Source organism: Myxine glutinosa, chromosome 9 (genome assembly GCF_964187855.1).
Source record: "Myxine glutinosa chromosome 9, kmMyxGlut1.1, whole genome shotgun sequence".
In the NCBI taxonomy this organism is placed as follows: Eukaryota; Metazoa; Chordata; class Myxini; order Myxiniformes; family Myxinidae; genus Myxine; species Myxine glutinosa.
This window is the reverse complement of record NC_136269.1, coordinates 7,400,132-7,423,420: the sequence shown is the minus strand read 5'-3', so window position 1 is coordinate 7,423,420 and position 23,289 is coordinate 7,400,132. Positions and strand designations below refer to the sequence as shown.

At 49.4% G+C, this 23,289-nt stretch overlaps 1 long non-coding RNA gene across 1 annotated transcript in view; it reads left to right on the top strand.

The window, feature by feature from the left end:
* The window catches only part of LOC144893539 (uncharacterized), a 47,691-nt gene continuing 24,402 nt past the window's right edge, over positions 1 to 23,289 (top strand). The window contains exon 1 of the long non-coding RNA XR_013624442.1: positions 1 to 167. This is a non-coding gene — a long non-coding RNA (uncharacterized LOC144893539). The remainder of the gene's footprint in view (positions 168 to 23,289) is intronic.

Sequence of the window (23,289 nt, the reverse complement as noted above, 5' to 3'; positions counted from 1 at the left end):
GTGGCCAAGTGCGAGTCGCGCTCGCGCAGCGCATTTAATCGGGACATTTCCGCCGGCGTGGACCTTCTGACCGTAAGGAGACATTCGGACCGGCGTTCGTGTTCACGTCTTCCGAAGTCGGTGCTGCTCTCTAGCGACTCCGCATGTTGGGCTCTTCCTGCTGATTGGTGAGTGACCTTACCGTACGTGGGTGATGGGGTACGTCTTGGGTGCGACTCTTCAATGCGCAGTATTCCACACTGGAACGTCCTGTCCTGGAATGGTACTTTATATCTGATTCCATGGTAAAGCACAACACGGACGAGAAACCATGCTGAGAATTCTGCTGATACGGGTATCCTTTGATTCATCTTATTCTCACCAAAAAATCCTTGTCTCGGTATATCATGTGTTAATGTGTGTTGTGTAGGAGCTGTGCTCCCACGTCAATCGGAAGAATCGACGCGACAAAAAGCTGGAATTCGCCCGAGTTTCTTTATTCTTTGTTTTCACTGACGTCACAGTTTCTGTGTACACACTTCAAATTACCCATCTCGCATTGCGCGGCGGCCATTTTGATACCCATGCTAATCTGTCCGTGTGCGCTGATATTGATTTGTTGCGTTGGTTTATGGTGAATGCGGATCGCAAAAAGTCTGTTTTATAAAGTAATTCTGTTTGTTTTGTCACGTTCATGTGGAGTGTGGTGCCATCTAGTTTATATTACGTATTGTTGCCCAACAAACACAGAACATTCGGTTTAAGTTTGCCGTGGACCAGTGAACTGGTGAACACCTGGGCAGTGGGTCAACCTGCAACCAACTACCTGTAGAACAGACTTGGAGTGTACGTAAGGATACGGTAGATCCAGGCTTGAGTATGGCTAGCAGTGCGAGTGCCAACCATGGCTACCAAGAGACGCTCCCCCCGGACGTTCTTGTTCGTTACAAAGAGAAGATTTCTGTCATTGGGTGTGACCCTTATGGTCTATCAAATGATCAATTTGAGAAGAATGTGAGCAAGTGGCCTCAGGTGACCCACATAGACGTGATCAACTACCTGTTGTTCAGCAAATCGGCCTCTACCAAAGATGAGCAGAAAGAAAGATAACTTCAGACCCATCTCCAACCTACCCTTTCTGTCAAAGGTTTTGGAACGCGCTGTAGCCACTCAACTCAAACATCACCTCTCTGCCAATAACCTGTATGAAACATTCCAATCCGGATTCCGCTCCAACCACAGTACTGAAACTGCTCTCCTCAAAATCACCAACGACCTTCTCCTCTCCTCTGACGCTGGCAACCTCAACATTCTCATCCTCCTCGACCTCAGCGCCGCCTTTGACACCATCGATCACACCATCCTCCTCACCCGACTTGAAACCACCTTTAACATTACCGGCACTGCCCTCTCTTGGATTAAATCATACCTCTCTGACAGACGTCAGTTCATCTCCATCAATAACTGCAAATCCCCCACTGCTCCCCTCCCCCAAGGTGGCCCCCAAGGTTCAGTTCTTGGCCCCCTCCTCTTCATCCTTTACCTGTCCCCCCTCGGTCACTTAATCCGCCGTCATGGTCTCCAATTCCACTGCTTTGCTGGTGACATCCAGCTTTTCATCTCCACCAAGTCCATCTCCACCGCCACCCACTCTATCCTGAAAAACTGCATCACTGAAATAAAATCCTGGCTTCAAATCAACTTCCTCAAGCTTAACTGTGATAAATCTGAAATAATCATCATTGGCCCAAAAACGCTCACCAAGTCCACCCATAACTTTGCCCTCAACATCGACGGTTTCCCAGTATCCACTTCCCCTCACATCCGGAATCTTGGCATCATCTTTGACCAAACCCTCTCCTTTGACAAATACACTAAACAGATCACAAAGACAGCCTTCTTTCACCTGAAAAACATCGCCCGTCTCCGTCCATCCCTCTCCTCCGTGGCTGCAGAAACCCTCATCCACGCCTTCATCACTTCCCGTCTGGACTACTGCAATAGCCTCCTTTATGGTTCACCCTCAACAATCACCAATAAACTCCAATACATTCAGAACTCCGCTGCCCGTCTACTCACCCATTCCCGGACCCGTGACCACATCACCCCCGTCCTTTACAAGCTTCACTGGCTCCCCATCTCCCAGAGAATCCAGTACAAAATCCTCCTCTTGACATACAAAGCCCTCCATAACCTGGCCCCATCCTACCTGGCTGACCTCCTCTCCAGACACACTCCCACCCGCAACCTCCGCTCTGCTGATACCAACCTCCTGACCCCCCCCCCATCCGGACCAAATTTAGATCCTGGGGGGACAGGGCCTTCTCCATCGCTGCTCCCACCCTCTGGAACTCGCTACCTCACACCATCAGAGACTCCTCCTCACTCACCACATTCAAAACATCACTCAAGACCCACCTGTTCAACACTGCATTCAACATTTAACCCACAGCATCTAACCCCTGACTATCTCCTCTCATTCTCCCTCCTTTGTGCTTTGAATATTTCCCTATTGATTCTTCTTTTTTTGCAATTGTTTTTATGTTTTGCTATGCATTATGTTTTGCACTCTGTCAAAGCGTCTTTGGGCTTCCTGAAAAGCGCTATATAAAATAAATGCATTATTATTATTATTATTATGAGTTGAAGAAGTATAAATCCCTCGAGGCATACAGGTTGTACCAAGATGGATGGGTGCGACAAATCCTACACAAAGAACTGAATGACGTCCACTTGATTCGATCCAAGGTATTAATATATTAAACAAACATGTATTTTTTAAAGCTGCTTGTGTTCATCTTATGGACCTGATTGATTAAGTGCCCTCCATTTGTTCAAAAACCACTGCAGTTTTAAGCTGTGCATGCATGTGTGCATACTTTGTAGACTTGTGACGCACAGTGCGAAGTGAGTGCCGCCATGTGTGCTTTGTGCGTATGGCCATAAGTCATCACCTATATTTATCATGTAAGCAACGAATACATAGCACGTTCTTCACATGATAAAATCGAGATTCATTTTGACCGAGTTGATAAGAGTACATAACTTTAGAAAGTTTATTGGACAGTTTCAAATTCAATACTTTTATGTTCCAGGTTTCGCATTCCATGAGGATCCATGACAAGCCGCTGGAGCCGTGGATAATCCTGAGCAGTAATGGTGTGATTCAGTCAGCCCATTGCACTTGTGTGGCCGGTCTTGGCGAAGGCTGTAGCCATATAGCAGCCGTGCTGTTTGCGCTAGAAAATGGAACGCGCATCACACAAGAAACATCTGTCACTGATGTGCCAGCCTACTGGATGTGTCCCACACCAGCCAATTTTCAGACTCCATTGAAAAGAATACAGGACATGGACTTGCGATCTGCTGCCAAGAAACGGAGATTAACTGAAGAATTTCCACCCAATGAGCAAGTGCATGCATCCAGTGACCTCAATACTTTGGGCACCATACCTTCCCCCACAAAGCAGGAAGTAGATGCATTCCATGCCAAACTGTTCAAGGCGCTGCCAAACTCTGCTCTATTATCACTGACGGACACGTACAGTGATACCTTTGTGCCAAAGTCTGTTCTAGGGCTACTACCCAAAGAAATGACATTGTATTATGACAAAAAGTTGGAGAAGAAAAGCTACAAGGACTTAATGGCTTATTGTGCTGATTTAGAGATCTCTGTCAGCACCGAGCAGAAAAAACAAGTAGTGAAAATGACATCAACACAATCATCTTGTGCTTTGTGGCATAAAATGCGACTTGGTCGTGTGACAGCATCAAATTTTTATGCTGCATGCCATTCAAGTGTGCTGCAACCTGCACTATCAACAGTGAAAGCGATTTGCACACCCCAGTCCAAAAGCTTCACTTGTGCCGCCATAGAATGGGGGAAGGAAGTACGAAGGTGTTGCCCGTAAACAGTACGAACTGGGGCAGCACAAGATGCACAATGACTTTATTCTTCAGCCGAGTGGCTTGTGGTTGAGTGAGGAATATCCAATGTTTGGAGCCAGCCCAGATGGACTGGTGAGCTGTGCGTGCTGTGGATCCGGATGTGTCGAAGTAAAGTGTCCATACACACTAAAGGATGCGGATGTCAGTACTTTGAAGTGGATTGAAGTGGATGACAATGGCGATATGCACTTAAAAAGAGGCCACAAGCATTATTACCAAGTGCAAATGCAGTTGTTCATGACAAAGACACAGTATTGCGATTTCATTGTCTGGAGCCCCGACAAGATCATGAAAGAGCGCATATTCGTTGATGAGGAATTTTGGGAGAAGATGTCGGAAAGAGCAAAACAATTTCACCAAAAATGTGTTATGCCGGAACTTTGTGCAAAATATTTGACCTCTCGTGCCACACTGAAACCTGGGAGGGTCAGCGAGAACACTGCTGCAACGCCTGCAGCACAGGACACCGAGCTGTACTGCATATGTCATGGGCCAGACAATGGGACAAAGATGGTGTGTTGTGATGGAGAGAACTGCAAGATGCGTTGGTACCACACACACTGTATTCAGATGAAGCGTGTGCCTAAAGGTTTGTGGCTGTGTCCACAGTGTAAATTAGATTTGTAAAGTGTATGTACTATCATGTCTTGGATGGCAGGCCTTCCAGAAGGAAAACCTACAACTCCCAGGACAGGATCAATATTTGTGATTGAGATATTTGTTTATTATTATTAACAAGAGTTCCCTTGTGCATTCCAATTCTATACATGAAACCGAAAATAAGACCATATATATTTTATTTAGAAGAGTATCAGATGAAATGTGGGTTTTGAAGCCACCTTTCTGCAATCTGTGTGCTAAACCTGGCCAGCGAACTGCCTGGGTAATGAGATGAAGAGTGAAACATATATTATTTTATAGGATTGTCTATGACCAGCACATTGATGCAGTTCAGCATAGATTTCATTCGAATGGAACAACAGAAGGACAGAGACTTGCAAAGCAGCAACACACACGGACAACTTTATCAATGGTTGGCGTTTTATCACTTTTCTTTTTCTTCAAGAATTCCAGAGGTATTTCCGTGTCGAAGATTCTGAATTTCCTCACGACAAGCCCGATGACGCGTTCAACGTGGATGCGAACACTGGCGATTTTGCGAGTGTTTTCCACTTCCATGGGGTGGAGTTGGTTTTTTCCACCTTTGAAGTCGGGAATCACCAGCTTTGCCTGATAAAAGGCAATATCATCCGCAATTTTGAAGCCTCTATCTGCAAGCACAATATCTCCAGGCAATAGATTTTGTAAGAAGCCAGATTTCTGTACAATGTGCTTGTCAGATGTCCGACCCCCCCAACCAGCAGAAATGAATATGACTGTCCCTTGTGGAGAAATACCGATCAAGTATTTCACTGTATGGTGTTGCTTGTAGTTGGAATATGTGTACACCTGGTTCAAAGCACCACTAGGTTTTTCTGTGAATAGTTCAAAGCAATCAATTATCACCGATACTCGGTCACCAAAAGTTCTCCGAAAACACATGGGCATAGACTTTCGTAGATTTTCACGATCAGGCCATCTGACACAAAACTCTAATCTCACATACAGCACATCAAGTGTGGCATGGAACACGCGCTGTGCTGTGGACAGTGATATATTTAACTGATATGCTATATCTTGGAACACATAATTCATTCTCAGTTTTATCAGACACAATAAAAGTTGTTGATACTTTGAGATATTTTGCATATTTGGAAGCTGGTGTTCTACCATCTCATAAACTACGTCCATAAGTTCAATATTCGGCAACCCAGTGTACAACAGAACCTTGTCGGGGGATGCAACATAGGTACATCGGTCAAAATTGTTGTTTCTTTGTTTCACCATGTCTTCTGCTTCAACAATTCGCGCTTTGTTGTCACTTTCAAGTTGTGATATTGCATACGACGTCAAATCAGTCTGGACCAGCTGGTGTGCAGATTCAATGGTGTCCAAAGAGGATGTGCTTCCTTCATTATCAATCATCACACTTACCGCTGGCTGCTCCAGATCAGGTGACTGAGGCAGAAGCAGCTTCACCAACGCTGCATTGCTGTCTTCTGTTCAGAGACAACAGCGATGAAACGGCATCAGCTTCTTGTCTTTTCCGTTTGCGACCGCGCGCTCTGTCATACCTCCCAGAGGCTGGTGTGTCCTGTCCACACTTGGTATAACCAAGTTGCAAGGTTGGCAACCAAGAAGGATTTGTCTTGAGATGGAGATAGCATTTCTCATCTGAAATATCACAAAACATACAATAATTGCAAATAATTTAGGGTGTTCAGAATAACTAAAAATGTGTCGAGAGACACAGCTGATGCCCTCCCCATTAAAAGAAATACAAGGCGAGTTTCTTAAGTCCAAATACATGGCCAAAAAAGTGAAATATTCAATCAACAGTCAATATTTTATATTTAAATGTCACTATCACTGATATCATAAAAACCAAATATTGTATTCAATATCATTAATGATTTATAGTAATTGTATGGTTATACAATGAAACATGTTCTTACTTACTGTTAACAAAATGCTCGGAGCAGACAAGTGTGCGATCCCACTGTGATTCTGTTTGGATGTCACTGCGATTGATGGCAGCCTTCCACAAACGCTGCCTCTCTTCACTTAAATTTCTTGTTTCCTCACCCTGATTCAGTAGAAGTTTGGGCGTTTTGTAAAACTTAACTCCTGGCCTAACGCCTGGCCTCTTTGAACAACGAAATACGCCGCAAATTGGCATGACTGGTCGTGAACAAAAACTATTTAATGTGAATCCGCTGACGACGTTGTTCGAGAGGGTATCAAAATGGCCGAGGTGTCCCAGGGTGCCCTGCGCGCGTGCTCCGATGGTCACAAGAAAACAAAGAATTGTCACAAAACAACTCAGGTACTCTGAAAAGCCCGTTAATCGGGCAGCAATATATATATATACACATTATCCCGGAGCGTTTGCCCGGGAAAGGCGAGAGGGGATGTGGCCGGGCGTCCTGGCCGCGGCCTGGCAAGTCGAGAGCGGGCATGGCAGGGCATGCCCGGGCGTCCCGGCCGAGGCCTGGCAAGTTGAGAGCGGGCCTGCCCGGGCGTCCTGGACGAGCCCGGCATGGTGATCGCTCCGCATCCTTGGTAGGTGCAAGGCGATTGTGTAAACCCAGCGGTAGCCGCTATACACGTCCCCCCAGAATCGACTTGCACCGGCAGGGTCAATTTAATGGGGGTCCTGATGACCTGACCGAAGCGACCCCTGGCGGGTCGTGGGGGGGGGGGGGGTCCGGTGTGGTGGTGGGCGGTCGAGTGGGGGGCACCGTGGACGGGGGGCGGCCTCGCCGCGGCGGAAGGGCCAACCATGGCGGTTGGTCGATGTCCACGTGCGCCGGCTTGAGGCGGTCCACCGCAATCCGGTCCGCCCTGCCGCCGATGTCGATGACGAACGACTTGTCGTCCCGTCGCAGGACCCGGAAGGGTCCGTCGTACGGCGGCCGGAGTGGCCCCCGATGTGCGTCATGACGCAAAAAAACGTACTACGCTGTGCGAAGCGCTGGGGGGGACGTAGGACTGGGGGTCACCGTGGTGGGACGTTGGGACGGGCGCAAACCGTCGGGCGGCCGGCCTCCTGGAGGTCCGAGCGCTGGTGAGCTGCGGACCAGCGACTGGTAGCGTCGGGCACGAATTCGCCCGGGACGCGTAGCGCCTGGCCGTAGACAAGCTCGGCGGTGGATGCCCGGAGGGCCTCCTTGGGGGCCGTGCGGAGGCCCAAAAGGACCCACGGCAGCCGGTCGGCCCAACCGCCGTCCTGAAGGCCGGGCATGAGTGCGGCCTTCATGGAGCGGTGGAAACGCTCGCACAACCCGTTGGCTTGGGGGTGGTAGGCCGTAGTACGGTGAAGCTTGACCCCTAGGTTGCGGGTGACCGCGCCCCACAGCTCGGAGGTGAACTGCGGTCCGCGGTCCGACGAGATGTCCGCCGGTGCGCCGAAGCGGGCGACCCAGGTGGCGATGAAAGCCTGCGCCACGTCGGCGGTGGTGGTGGAGACGGGAACGGCCTCCGGCCACCTGGTGGTCCTGTCCACCATGGTGAGCAGGTGTGTGAACCCCCGTGATGGGGGGAGGGGGCCCACCAGGTCCACGTTGACGTGGTCGAAACGTCGTTCGGGCACGGTGAAAGGTGCCAGCGGGGCCTGGGTGTGTCAGTGAACCTTGGCCTGCTGGCAGGCTGTGCAGGTGCTGGTCCAATCGCGGACGTCCCGTCGAAGGCCGTGCCAGACGAATCGCGCCGACACCAGCTTCTGGGAAGCTTTCCGGCCCGGGTGGGAAAGGCCGTCGAGTGAGGCGAAGATGCGGCGTTGCCAGGTAAAGGGCACGATGGGGCGAGGCTGGCCTTGGGAGACGTCGCAGAGCAGGACAGTGTCCGCGAAGGGGATGTTGGCCAGGCGGAGGACCGTGTCCGCCGCCCGGAGGGCTTGCACCGTGGTGTCGGTGGTTTGTTCTGCCGCCATAAGCGCGAGGTCCACGCCGAGGTGGACCATGTTCGCGCTGGCCCGAGAAAGACAGTCGGCCACGGCGTTGTCTTTGCCGGCGACGTGCCGGATGTCCGTGGTAAACTCCGACACGGCGGAGAGGTGGCGCTGTTGGCGGGCCGACCACGGCTCCGTGACCTTGGCCATTGCGTAAACCAATGGCTTGTGGTCGACGAACGCCGTGAAGGGTCGGCCCTCCAGGAGATGGTGGAAATGGCGAACGGCCAGGTGTAGACCGAGGAGCTCACAGTCAAACGTGCTATATTTGAGCTCGTTCGGCCGGAGCTGCCAGCTGAAAAAAGCGAGTGGCTGCCAAACCCCGTTCACCCATTGCTCATGTACGGCGCCCACCGCGTAGTCGGAGGCATCCGTGGTGAGGGCGATGGGAGCGTTGAGCACCGGGTTAGCGAGCACTGTTGCGTCGGCGAGGGCCCGCTTTGAGCTGTTGAAGGCCGCGTCCATTGCTGCGGACCAGACGACGTCGTGCTTGGCCGGCCTGCCCCGGAGGGCTTCGTAGAGGGGCCGCATGAGTTGAGCAGCGCGGGGCACGAAGCGGTGATAGAAATTCACCATTCCCAGGAATTCCTGCAGGGCCTTTATGGAGCGGGGACGCGGAAACGTGGAGATGGCCTCGACCTTGGTTGGCAGCGGCACAGCCCCGTTCTTGGTGATGTGGTGGCCCAAAAAATCAACGGCCGTCGTGCCGAAGTGGCATTTGGCCGGGTTGACGAGGCCGCGCTCGCTGAGGCGCCCGAACAGTATTCGGAGGTGGAGGAGGTGCTCGGCCCGGGACGTGCTGGCGACGAGGATGTCGTCCAGGTAAACGAAGAGGAACGGCAGGTCACACAGCACGCCGTCCATCAAGCGCTGGAACGCCTGAGCCGCGTTCTTGAGGCCAAACGGCATCCGCAGGAATTCGAACAAGCCGAACGGCGTGATGACGGCCGTTTTAGGGACGTCGGCCGCCCTGACAGGTACCTGGTGATATCCCTGTATTAGATCGATTTTTGAAAAAATGACCCGTCCTGCCAGACGGGCGGAGAAGTCTTGGATGTGCGGGATCGGATACCTGTCGGGGGTGGTAGCGTCATTAGGGCGGCGGTAGTCGCCACATGGGCGCCAGCCACCCCCTGGTTTTGGGACGATGTGTAGTGGCGAAGCCCATGCGCTATCGGAGCGCCGCGCGATGCCGAGGTGTTCCAAAGCGTCGAACTCGGCTTTGGCCACGGCGAGCTTCGCTGGGTCGAGGCGGCGGGCTCTGGCGAAGACCGGCGGGTCCGTGGTTGGTATGTGGTGCTCGATTCCATGTCGTACCGCGACGGCCAAAAACGTCGGCCGCGTGAGGGCCGGGAACTCCGTGAGCAGGCGAGCAAACTCGTTCGCCACCTGGAGGGCGCATGCCAGCTCGGTCGGAGCGGAGCTGCTCAAGGAGTCTCTCGTTGAAAAGGAGTCTCGCGAGATCACGGCGAGGTCACGTCTTTTCGAAGCTGCTCCATGCGCTCACGCTTTCGAAGCTAAGTGATATTTCTCAATCGTGTTTTTGTCGAGACTGTATCTATCTTTCGGTGTATGTACCTATAGCGTATCTTTTGGAAAATTTTCGGTGCTAATTTTTCGTACATGTATACACAATCGTCGGTTAATGGTATCGAGTATTCTGCGGCCTAGTACTCGTAGGCTTGGACTACCGTACCGTCTCCGGCCTTGTGGTTTGTTTTTCTCTCAGCGATTCGTCGAATGCGCTGAAATTATTTTCGTTCACTGTTTCGTCCCAGTCGTTCACCCCGTACCTCCTTGTTTAATATCTGTACTCACAAAAAAAAAAAAAAAAAAAAAAAAAACCCCAAAAAAACTATTTCCTTCCCAGGTCTTATTCGTTTATTTGTTCTTTTTGTTCGTTCGTTCTTCGTTCGTGATCACGCGGTTAGAAATGTATAATCTCTCCCCTGAACAACTATTTTCTCTCATATATTATAACACCCTTTTCTTCTTTTCCTACAAAAGGATGGTTTCGTCTTGCTCACCAAATCTATTCATTCCAAAAAATATATATAATACCATCTCTTACAGTTCCTCCTTTCTACATTCCCTAAACTATCCAGAACTCCATCCCTCCTCCAGTGTCCTCAAACGTATTTTTGACTCGAAGGTCTCAAACTCATTTTGCAAAAAATGTTCGTTTCCCATGAATCGTACACTTTTCAAAATCCAATCTCACCCCTCCCCTCCAAATCCTCCCCATCACCCATCCCTTTCAAATCTCCCCCCTTGCCCCTTCCCCCCCCTCCCTCCTAAACTCCCCCCACACCCCTCCCCTCCGAGACTTTCCCTCGCTCCTCCCCTCCTAGACTCCCCTCTCACCCCTCCTCCTCAAAGCATCCTCCCTGCTTCTTCCTCCTTCCAACTTTCACCTTCATCTCCCCAAACCTTCTGCCTTGCTCTTCCCCCTCCTCAAATAACACCTCACTGTGCCTCACCCAATCTCCATCAAACCTTTTGTCTGCCCCATTCTTCCCTTTCTCCAAGCTATTCTGAAATCTCTGACACACCTTCAACAGCTCTCCCTACCTCTTCCTCCTCTTCCACATCTTACCCTACCCCTCCCCCCCCCTGTTCTGGACCCGATGCTCCCCCTTCCTCTTCATTAACGGTATGGACCTCAAACATCCGGGGCCTTCGCTCAAACTTGACTGACCTCTCCATACAGGTTGCTTCTGACAAACCAGATGTGATCTGCTTAACAGAAACTTTCCTCCTTCATGATGTCTCTGATGCCTTGGTATCTCTCCCAGGTTACTCCCTCCTCCGGTATGATAGACCTGAGCCTCGTCCTGGAGGTGGGGTTGCTATCTTTATAAAAAACTCTCTTCCTCACTCGCCCTCCACTGCCCTCTCTCCACCTCACCCCCAGGAATACCTTTGGCTACGGCTTCCCCTTCGCTCCCACCTTTTGTTCATATGTGTGTTGTACCGTCCACCAATCAGTGATGACTCCATCTACATCTCACTGTCTGATAATATGGACCAACTTCTATCTACCCATCCCAACTCTCTCTTCCTCATATGTGGTGATTTCAATTGTCACCATGCCAGTTGGCTGGGTGTGGGTACCTCTCTCACCAGCCATGGCTCTTCAGCAAAGGACTTCTGCGACTCACTGGGACTGACACAATCTGTCAATTTCCTGACCCGGATCTCAGTCAACGGAGCATCTTCTCTTCTGGATTTGGTTATGACAAACTTCCCTGAAAATGTCTGCTGCTCTTCTTCTGCTCCAATCGGCTCATCTGATCATGTGCTTGTCAAAGTGGACATCTCTCTGACCATTCTCAGAGAGCCTCCTCAGCGTCGACGAGTCTGGCATTTCACTCAGGCCAACTGGCACGGTCTTCAAGCAGCCATCAATCATCTGGACTGGTCTCCCATCTCTACCGCCTCTGACATCAACTCATCCTGGGAATTCTTTCAAAGTAAATTGCTCTCTCTCATGCACAGATTTATACCATCTCGTCTTCAGTTGTCATACCCTTCCTCCCGTCCATGGTACACGGAATCTTGTGGTGAGGCTGTTGCCCTGAAACAACTTGCTTTCGTCTCCTGGAAAGCAAATCCAACGGAAGGAAATCTCATTTCCTTTCACAAAGCCAGAAACAAGTGTGTGTCCACCCTCAGGAGAGCCAGGAAACAATATCTCACCATTCTCAAGACCGAACTCTCTTATCTGTCTCCCTCTTCCAAATCCTGGTGGCGTCTGGTCAAATCTGTTTCTGGTGTTTGTTCCCCCTCCATCCCCTCCCTCACCTCAAACGGCTTAACGGCTGACTCCGCACGTGAAAAAGCTGAATGCCTCAACTCTGTGTTTGCCTCTAAATCTTGTGTCCCAAACCCATCCCTCTCTGTACCCACCGTACCCAGTCGTACCTAGCTGCTCCTGGACTCTGTGTCCTTTCCTCCTGACAAGGTGGAAAAGTTTCTGGCAACCCTCGACTCTGATTCTGCAACTGGTCCTGACGGCATCAGCCCTCGGGTCCTAAAATCATGTTCTTCTGCACTTTCACTCCCTCTTTCTGTTCTCTTCACCCTCTCTTTTGCTCAAGGTCATCTGCCATCTGCTTGGAAATCAGCCAACATCACCGCTTTGCACAAAAAAGGTGCAAAAACAGATCCCAGCAACTACAGACCAATCAGCCTTCTCCCAATTATCAGCAAAGTCATGGAATCCATCATTGCTTCAGATATTAAATCTTTCCTCTTCTCCAATGGCTTGATCTCTGATCATCAATTTGGTTTCAGACCTGGTCACTCTACTCTGGACATGCTGCTTCTGCTTTCTCAACAATGGATGGAGGTCCTCAACGCCAAACAGGAAATTAGAGCTGTCTCCCTTGACATTTCACGTGCCTTCGATACGGTCTGGCACCCTGCTCTGCTCTCCAAACTCTCCTCCTTTGGTATCCATGGAAATCTCCACGCATGGCTGGCGGACTTCCTCTCTGGTCGTAGTCAACGTGTGGCCCTGAATGGGTTTCTCTCATCTCCTCTTCCTGTTCAGGCTGGAGTTCCCCAAGGTAGTGTTCTGGGCCCTGTGCTTTTTCTGGTCTTCATCAATGATCTCTCTGACTCTCTTGAAAATCCTCTCTATCTCTTTGCTGACGACTCTACTCTCTGTCGCTCCATTCCTCATCCCTCAGATCGGCAGTCTGCAGCCTCCGCACTCTCTGCAGACCTGGACAAAATCACAGACTGGTCAAACAAGTGGAACATGTCTTTCAATCCTGACAAATCTCACACTCTTACAATGTCTCTCCGAAAGGACCGACTGGACAACCCTCCCATCTACTTTCTCAACAATCCTCTCCAAGAAGTTCTGTCGCTCAAGCTTTTGGGTCTCACTATCTGCCATGATCTTTCTTGGGAAAACCACATTTCCAAGCTGGCCTCCAAAGCCAGTCGCCGACTGGGCATCCTCCGTCATGCGAAGTCCTTCCTTGGCACACCTGAGCTCCTCACCACATACAAGGCTTTCATCCGCAGCTCAATGGAATACTGTTCCCCCCTCTGGGCTGGTGCTCCTGCCTCACACCTTGCTCGGCTTCACGCTGTTGAGGCCAAAGCTTTCAGAATCATTGGAATCTCTTGCGATGTAGTCAACGCCGAGGGCCTTTCACTCACTCACCGCAGGCAGGTTGGTGGTCTTTCTGTCTTCTACCGACTCCTCTCCGGCCTTGCTCCCCCAGCTCTCTCTGTGCTCTGTCCCCCCAATATTCCTTCAGGTCGCACAAGATCTGCCTGCAACCCTCTTCTGGTTAAACTGCCAAAGTCTAGGCTCTCTGCTCACCTTCACTCTTTCATTCCCCTTTTCTCCCGCCTCTGGAACAAACTCCCCCACTCCCTTCAATCCCACTCCTCCCTCCAGGTCTTTAAAACAGCTGTTCACCACCATCTCTTATCTTCCCCCATCGAAAACCTTGATCTTTTCTACCCCCGGTAATTCACCCCAGAGTCCTTGCAGTGTTCATATGTTTTAATCCTCTCCCACCTCCCCCCAAGTCCTCCCGATGTCCCTGCTCTCAAATGTTGTGTTTGTGTCCTTCCCCCTCTCTTTTGTGTCCTTCCCCCTCTCTCCCCATCTTGTCTACCGCTCCCCTTGTTTTTTGTGTTTTGTGTGTCGGTTTGTCTTTTTGTGTGATTAATGTTAGCTCTTTCACGAGCCTCGATCTTGTATACAAAAAAAAAAAAAAAAAAAAAAAAAAAAAAAAAAAAAAAAAAAAAAAAAAAAAAAAAAACAAACAAAAAAAAAAACAAACAATGTGCATACCAGGGAGCTGAAGGTCTCGGCGTTGATGAGGCGACGCCGTTGGACGTCCACCAGCAGTCCGTGTGCGCAGAGGAAGTCGGCGCCTAGCAGAGCCATGGGCACGCTTGCGGTTACAAACGTCCAAGTAAAGCGTTGGCCGCCGAAGCAGAGGGTGACGTTGCGCGGGCCGAAGGTGCGGATGGCCGATCCGTTGGCCGCAACCAAGGAGGGTCGCAAACCGTGGACTGCTTGTCCTGATCAGAGGCAGGTATGATGCTCAGTTGGGCGCCGGTGTCGCACAGGAAGCGCCGTCCGGACGCTTTGTCCGTGATGAAAAGTAAGTTGCCCATGTGGCCGGCGCTCATGGCTGGTAATGAAGGCCGGCCCGGCCGTTTCCCGGCCTGCCGAAGGTGCACGGGGGTCGGCATGTCCGGGCCTTCTGTCCGAACCTGGCATGATAGTAACACCACGCTTGGTCAGGTGGAGGCCCCGGTCGTCGTGCTGGAGGTGGTCGGCTCGGCGTAGCGGCCGCCAATTGCGTCGGCAGTTCGGTCGTCGACCGTGCCGGGTGCTCCGGCGCCATGGGCGTTGCGTCGGACGGTGGTGGGCCCCAGGTCGCTGCTGCAATGTGTTGGCCTGCCGCGGAGATCTTGTCGGCTTCTCTGGCGAGGGCGCGGGGATCCGTGATCGTCGTGCTCGCCAGGGCGAGGCGTACCGGGCTAGGCAGCTGACGGAGGAACAGCTCCCGGAACAGGAATGCCGGAGAGTGCTCGCCGAGCAGCGAAAGCATGTAGTCCATTCGCTCGGACGGGCGCGTGTCGCCGAGCTCGGGCAGGTCGAGCAGGCGCCGTGCGCGTTCCGCCGATGAGAGGACGAAAGCGTCGAGGAGGAGCTTTCTTTCATTTCTCCAACCAAAAAGTCGAAAATTTGGAATATACCCCAACTACAATAAACTTAGAATCCAGACACATGCTTTCTTCTCTCATTCGTTCATGAAGTTGCTTGTTGTGAAACAACGTGACGCCCATTTGAGATTGGGGAATGAGTGGTTCTCAGTAAAGTAAAAAGTGAAATCATTTCAGGAAACAGACTGAAGTTTTCTGTGTAGAAGTGTCAATGGTGGTGATCATCACACAGTATCAGCTGGTGAGGAGGCTCGCACTTGTTTATACAATAGATTGCCTGGTGAGGGCTTCGATGCCCTGCGTTCCCGAAGGTTCTCCGAGAAGATATCAACAAGTTCTACCTTTGCAGGTATGCACATCCCTCCAATATAGTAGCCACAGTACACTATTATAGTACCTGTGTGTATCTTAAGGTTCAACGGTGGATGGGAAAATCTCGCAACATGGATCCAGAAGGCCTTAGAATGGGTAGAAATTCAGGGTAAGCTTTTTTCCCCCTTTTTTTTTTGTATACAAGATCGAGACTCGTGAAAGAGCTAAGATTAATCAGGGGAGCGGTAGACAAGAAAAAGTCAAACCGACACATAAAACACAAAATAAGGGGAGCGGTCAACAAAATGGGGAGAGAGGGGGAAGGACACAAACACAACATTTGAGAGCAGGGATATCGAGAGAAATGTGGGAAGGAGAGGGCTTGGGGGGAGGTGGGAGAGTTATAAAACATATGGACACTGCAAGGACTTCCAGGAAAGAAGTTGGAATTTCAAAAAAGTGTATCTGGAGTGAAATAGTGGGGGTAGAAAAGATCAAGGTTTTGGATGGGGGAAGATAAGAGATGGTGGTGAACAGCTGTTTTAAAGACCTGGAGGGAGGAGTGGGATTGAAGGGAGTGGGAGAGTTTGTTCAAGAGGCGGGAGAAAAGTGGAATGAAGGAGTGAAGGTGAGCACAGAGCCCAGATTTTGGCAGTTTAACCATAAGAGGGTTGCTGGCAGATCTTGTGCAACCTGTAGGAATATTTGGGGGACAGAGCACAGAGAGAGCTGGGGGCGCAAGGCCAGAGAGGAGTCAGTAGAAGACAGAAAGACCACCAACCTGCCTGCGGTGAGTGAGTGAAAGGCCCTCGGAGTTAGCTTCATTGCAGAAGATTCCAATGATTCTGAAAGCTTTGGTTTCAACAGCGTGAAGCCGAGCTAAGTGTGAGGCAGGAGCACCGGCCCAGAGGGGGGAAGAGTATTCCATTGAGCTGCGGATGAAAGCCTTGTCTGTGGTGAGGAGCTTAGGTGTTCCAAGGAAGGACTTCGCACGACGGAGTATGCCCAGTCGGCGACTAGCTTTGGAGGCCAGCTTGGAAATGTGGTTTTCCCAAGAAAGATCATGGCAGATAGTGAGACCCAAAAGCTTGAGCGACAGAACTTCTTGGAGAGGATTGTTGAGAAATTAGATGGGAGGGCTTTCCAGTCGGTCTTTTCTGAGCGACATAGTAAGAGTGTGAGATTTGTCAGGATTGAAAGACATGTTCCACTTGTTTGACCAGCCTGTGATTTTGTCCAGGTCTGCAGAGAGTGAGGAGGCTGCAGTCTGCTGAACTGAGGGATGAGGAATGGAGCGGCAGAGAGTGGAGTCATCAGCGAAGAGAAAGAGAGGATTTTCCAGAGAGTCGGAGAGATCATTGATGAAGACCAGAAATAGGACAGGGCCCAGAACACAACCTTGGGGAACTCCAGCCAGAACAGGAAGGGGAGAGGAGAGAAATCCATCCAGGGCCACACGTTGACTATGACCAGAGAGGAAGTCCACAAGCCATGCATGGAGATTTCCATGGATACCATAGGAGGAGAGTTTCGTGAGCAGGGCTGGGTGCCAGACCGTATCGAAGGCACGTGATATGTCGAGGAAGACAGCTCTGATTTCCTGTTTGGCATTGAGGACCTCCACTCATTGTTGAGACAGCAGAAGCAACATGTCCAGAGTAGAATGACCTGGTCTGAATCCAAATTGATGATCGGAGATCAAGCCATTGGAGAAGAGGAAGGATTTGATATCCGAAGCAATGATGGATTCCATGACTTTGCTGATAATTGGGAGCAGGCTGATTGGTCTGTAGTTGCAAGGATCTGTTTTTGCACCTTTTTGTGGAAAGCAGTAATGTTGGCTGATTTCCAAACTGATGGCAGATGACCTTGAGCAAAAGAGAGGGTGAAAAGAACAGAGAGGGGGTGAGATAGAGCAGAAGATTGAAGCTTGAACCTCAAACAACAGATCTACCACCAGCTTCAGATGCTCTTCCTGGAGTGAAATCAGATTGTGATAAAAGAAAAGGTGTACTGTACCTGCAAGAGACATGACCTGGAATGGTATCTTGCCTGCGGAGACTGAATGGGTGATGGCGATGCAAATTTGGCTCATCTTCCATTTGCCACTGTTGGTGATGAACTCTGAACTATCACATGCAAGGAGCTAGAAGAATGTTTTTGGGATTTTTCTGCAATGTTTGGATAACAAGGTGAATTTTCGTGTATGCTGATGATTAAAAATTGTTCTTGATGAAAATATTAATTATTGTCAGAAATGATTAGTTTTGAGATCCTGATTATGACCGGAAATGGCAAATTTAAACTTTGTTTATCCAGACAAAATAGACTGGATAGCAGAATTTATTGAACAAGAATTAATTAACTGCTTTAAAATGGTAATCCACAATAAGTCTCATACGTACGACATGACAAATGTACCTATGTCCTCTTACATCTTTAACATGAAAGAAAATAGTTTGTTGAAATTTGAATTAACGACACTCTGGAATACCCTTATATCCTACATTTAAGGATGAATTTATAAATGTTCCGCCAAGGCCATTTATCTACATTTTTAGTATGTTATTCAACAATATTTAAACTACTAGCCGAAACCCGTGGAACATCCACGGAAGGGAGGATGTGGTGTATGGATAGAGTGTACCAATATGGATGGCATAGGGGATTTGCTTGTCCGAGTAAGAGTTAGGAAGAAAGATGAGAATGAAGAGGGATCTCGCGAGATCTTGGAGACGGCGGCAGGGATTTTCGAAGCTCCACACGGTCTCCACGTTTTTCGAAGTTAAGTCTGTTCACAATTGTATTTTGTCGAAACTGTATTTATCTTTCGGTGTGTGAAGTTATTGTGTGCAACTTTGGTTGTTTCTCGGTGTTTATCTTTCATAAATTGATCGTCTGTTTGCCGTGTCGCGAGCAAGGCCTTGTACAGTGTGCACTGTACAACCTTGAGGCTTTGTTTTTCTCTCAGTGGTCCGTCGTTTGTGATCCAATAACTTTCGTTCTCTGTATTCCCAGTCTTTTCACCCATAGCCTACTTCCTTGTGTAAATCTCAACTCAAAAAAAAAAAAAAAAAAAAAAAAAAAAAAAAAAAAAAAAAAAAAAAAAAAAAAAAAAAAAAAAAAAAAACATTTCCTTCTCTGTTCTCATTCGTTTATTCATTCTTATTCGTTCGTTCGTTCTTCGACCACGTGTTTCTCCCCCATTTCCCCAGATAGTTTTCACTCATTAACCTTCAATGTTTACACTTTCCCCTCAAGTTATGTATTCCGTCATATTTTATAACACCTTTTTCTTCTTCTTCTTTAAAAGGCTGCTTTCGACTTGCTCACCAAATCAATTCATCCCAAAAAAAATATCCATCTCCTATAGTGCCTTTGTTCTACATTCCCTAAACTCTCCTGCACTCCATCCTCCATCCAGCGTCCTTAAACGTATTTTTAACTCGAAGGTCACAAGAAACTCATTTTGCAATAAATGTTCGTTTCCCATAAATCGTACACTTTCAAAAATCCAATCTCACCCCTCCCCTCCAAATCTTCCCCATAACCCCTCCCCTCCAAATCTTCCCCATCACCCCTCCCCTCCAAATCTTCCCCATCACCCATCCCTTTCAAATCTCCCCCCTTGCCCCCTCCCTCCTAAACTACCCCCTCACCCCTCCCCGCCAAGACGCCCCCTCGCCCCTCCCCTCCTAGACTCCTGCCTCACCCCTCCCCTCCAAATCTCCCCCATATCCCATCCCTTTCAAATCCCTCCCCTTGTCCCTTCCCTCCCAAACTCCCCCCTCACCCCTCCCCTTCAAATCTCCCCACCCTCATTGCTTCTCAATTTCCCCCCGCTCACTCCCCCTCCTCAAAGCGTCCTCCCCGCTTCTTCCCCCTTCAAACTCTCACCTCCATCTCCCCCAACCTTCTGCCTCGCTCTTCCCCCTCCTCAAATAACACCTCATTGTGGCTCACCCAATCACCATCAAACTTTTTGTCCGCCCCATCCTTCCCTTTCTCCGAGCTATTCTGAAATCTCTGACACACCTTCAACAGCTCTCCCTACCTCTTCCACCTCTTCCACATCTTACCCTACCCCTCCTCCCCCCTGTTCTGTATCTGATGCTCCCCCTTCCTCTTCATTAACGGTATGGACCTCAAACATCCGGGGCCTTCGTTCAAACTTAACCGATCTCTCCATACAGGTTGCTTCTGTCAAACCAGACGTGATCTGCTTAACAGAAACATTCCTCCTTTATGATGTCTCTGATTCCATAGTATCTCTCCCGGGCTACTCCCTCCTCCGGTATGATAGACCTGAGCCTCGTCCTGGAGGCGGGGTTGCTATCTTTATCAAAAACTCTCTTCCTCACTCGCCCTGCACTGCACTCTCTCCACCTCACCCCCAGGAATACCTCTGGCTACGGCTTCCCCTTCGCTCCCACCTCTTGTTCATATGTGTGTTGTACCGTCCACCAAACAGTGATGACTCCATCTACATCTCGCTGTCTGATGATATGGACCAACTTCTATCTACTCATCCCAACTCTCTCTTCCTCATATGTGGTGATTTCAACTGTCATCATGCCAGTTGGCTGGGTGTGGGTACCTCTCTCACCAGCCATGGCTCCTCAGCAAAGGACTTCTGCGACTCACTGGGACTGACACAATCTGTCAATTTCCCGACCCGGATCTCAGTCAACGGAACATCTTCTCTTCTGGACTTGGTTATGACTAACTTCCCTGAAAATGTCTGCTGCTCTTCTTCTGCTCCGATCGGAACATCTGATCATGTCCTTGTTAAAGTGGACATCTCTCTGACCATCCTCAGGGAGCCTGCTCAGCGTCGACGAGTCTGGCATTTCACTCAGGCCAACTGGCACGGTCTTCAAGCAGCCATCAATCATCTGGACTGGTCTCCCATCTCTACCACCTCTGACATCAACTCATCCTGGGAATTCTTCCAAAGTAAATTGCTCTCTCTCATGCACAGATTTATCCCATCTCGTCTTCAGTTGTCATACCCTTCCTCCCGTCCATGGTACACGGAATCTTGTGGTGAGGCTGTTGCCCAGAAACAACTTGCCTTCGTCTCCTGGAAAGCAAATCCAACGGAAGGAAATCTCATTTCCTTCCACAAAGCCCGAAACAAGTGTGTGTCCACCCTCAGGAGAGCCAGGAAACAATATCTCTCCGTTCTCAAGACCGAACTCTCTTATCTGTCTCCCTCTTCCAAATCCTGGTGGCGTCTGGTCAAATCCGTTTCTGGTGTTTGTTCCCCCTCCATCCCCTCCCTTACCTCAAACGGCTACACAGCTGACTCCGCACGTGAAAAAGCTGAATGCCTCAACTCTGTGTTTGCCTCTAAATCTTGTGTCCCAAACCCATCCCTCTCTGTACCCACCATACCCAGTCGTACCCTGCTGCTCCTGGACTCCGTGTCCTTTCCTCCTGACAAGGTGGAAAAGTTTCTGTCAACCCTCGACTCTGATTCTGCAACTGGACCCGACGGCATCAGCCCACGGGTCCTAAAATCCTGCTCTGCTGCTCTATCTCACCCTCTCGCTGTTCTCTTCACCCTCTCTTTTGCTCAAGGTCAACTGCCATCTGCTTGGAAATCAGCCAACATCACCGCTTTGCACAAAAAAGGTGCAAAAACAGATCCTAGCAACTACAGACCAATCAGCCTTCTCCCAATTATCAGCAAAGTCATGGAATCCATCATTGCTTCTGATATGAAATCTTTCCTCTTCTCCAATGGCTTGATCTCTGATCATCAATTTGGTTTCAGACCAGGTCACTCTACTCTGGACATGCTGCTTCTGCTGTCTCAACAATGGATGGAGGTCCTCAATGCCAAACAGGAAATTAGAGCTGTCTCCCTCGACATATCACGTGCCTTCGACACGGTCTGGCACCCCGCTCTGCTCACCAAACTCTCCTCCTTTGGTATCCATGGAAATCTCCACGCATGGCTGGCGGACTTCCTCTCTAGTCGTCGTCAACGTGTGGCCCTGAATGGGTTTCTCTCATCTCCTCTTCCTGTTCAGGCTGGAGTTCCCCAAGGCAGTGTTCTGGGCCCCGTGCTTTTTCTGGTCTTCATCAATGATCTCTCTGACTCTCTCGAAAATCCTCTCTATCTCTTTGCTGATGACTCCACTCTCTGCCGCTCCATTCCTCTTCCCTCAGATCGGCAGTCTGCTGCCTCCTCACTCTCTGAAGACCTGGACAAAATCACAGACTGGTCAAACAAGTGGAACATGTCTTTCAATCCTGACAAATCTCACACTCTTACTATGTCTCTCCGAAAAGATCGACTGGACAACCCTCCCATCTACTTTCTCAACAATCCTCTCCAAGAAATTCTGTCGCTCAAGATTTTGGGTCTCACTATCTGCCATGATCTTTCTTGGGAAAACCACATTTCAAAGCTGGCCTCCAAAGCCAGTCGCCGACTGGGCATCCTCCGTCGTGCGAAGTCCTTCCTCGGCACACCTGAGCTCCTCACCACATACAAGGCTTTCATCCGCAGCTCAATGGAATACTGTTCTCCCCTATGGGCCGGTGCTCCTGCCTCACACCTAGCTCGGCTTCACGCTGTTGAAACCAAAGCTTTCAGAATTATTGGAATCTCCCGCGATGAAGCTATCTCTGAGGGCCTTTCACTCACTCACCGCAGGCAGGTAGGTGGTCTTTCTGTCTTCTACCGACTCCTCTCCGGCCTTGCACCCCCAGCTCTCTCTGTGCTCTGTCCCCCAAATATTCCTACAGGTCGCACAAGATCTGCCAGCAACCCTCTGATGGTTAAACTGCCGAAATCTCGGCTCTCCGCTCACCTTCACTCTTTCATTCCTCTTTTCTCCCGCCTCTGGAACAAACTCCCTCACTCCCTTCAATCCCACTCCTCCCTCCAGGTCTTTAAAACAGCTGTTCACCACCATCTCTTATCTTCCCCCATCCAAAACCTTGATCTTTTCTACCCCCGCTAATTCACCCCAGATCCACCTTGTTTGAAATTCCAACTTCTTTCCTGGAAGTCCTGGCAGTGTTCATATGTTTTATACCTCTCCCACTGCCCCCTTCCCACGCCCCCCCCCAAAGCCCTCGCCCTCTCTCAGATCTCTCGATGTCTCCATGTCTCTCGGTCCCTGCTCTCAAATGTTGTGTTTGTGTCCTTCCCCCTCTCTCCCCATCTTGTCTACCGCTCCCTATGTTATATGTTTTATGTGTCGGTTTGTCTTTCTGTGTGATTAATGTTCGCTCTTTCACGAGCCTCGATATTGTATACAAAAAAAAAATAAAAAATAAATAAATAAATAATAAAGAGTGCGTATATGAACAACGTATTTATTGCAATCTACTTAAATGACAACGCTACGATATACTTTTGAAAAATGAATGGATTCGTAATAGGAATCGGCATAGCACCACTCTGGCCATTTTTTATGAGACTATATGGTGTGGGTTGGATTTGTGTGAACAAAATCAAGAAAAAGGCGACACTTTGTGGAATCCAACTTACACTGTGTATAAAGTGTCACCTCCTGACTTTGTATTTTATATTGTTAGAGACAAAACAAACACTAAATAACATAGCCACATACCAAAAACGTGTATTTTCAATTTTCACTTGTGCAAAAATGCTACTCACAATTACATCGCCTGTGCGTCGGCCTGTGATTGAGCCAGAGAGTTGGCCTGTGAGTCAACTTCCTTTCCAATGTCTGCAAGAGTTGAAATACTGATTGTGCATGTGTAAAATTATATGAAAGAAGAACATGCATATCAATAGATGATGCCATTGAAAA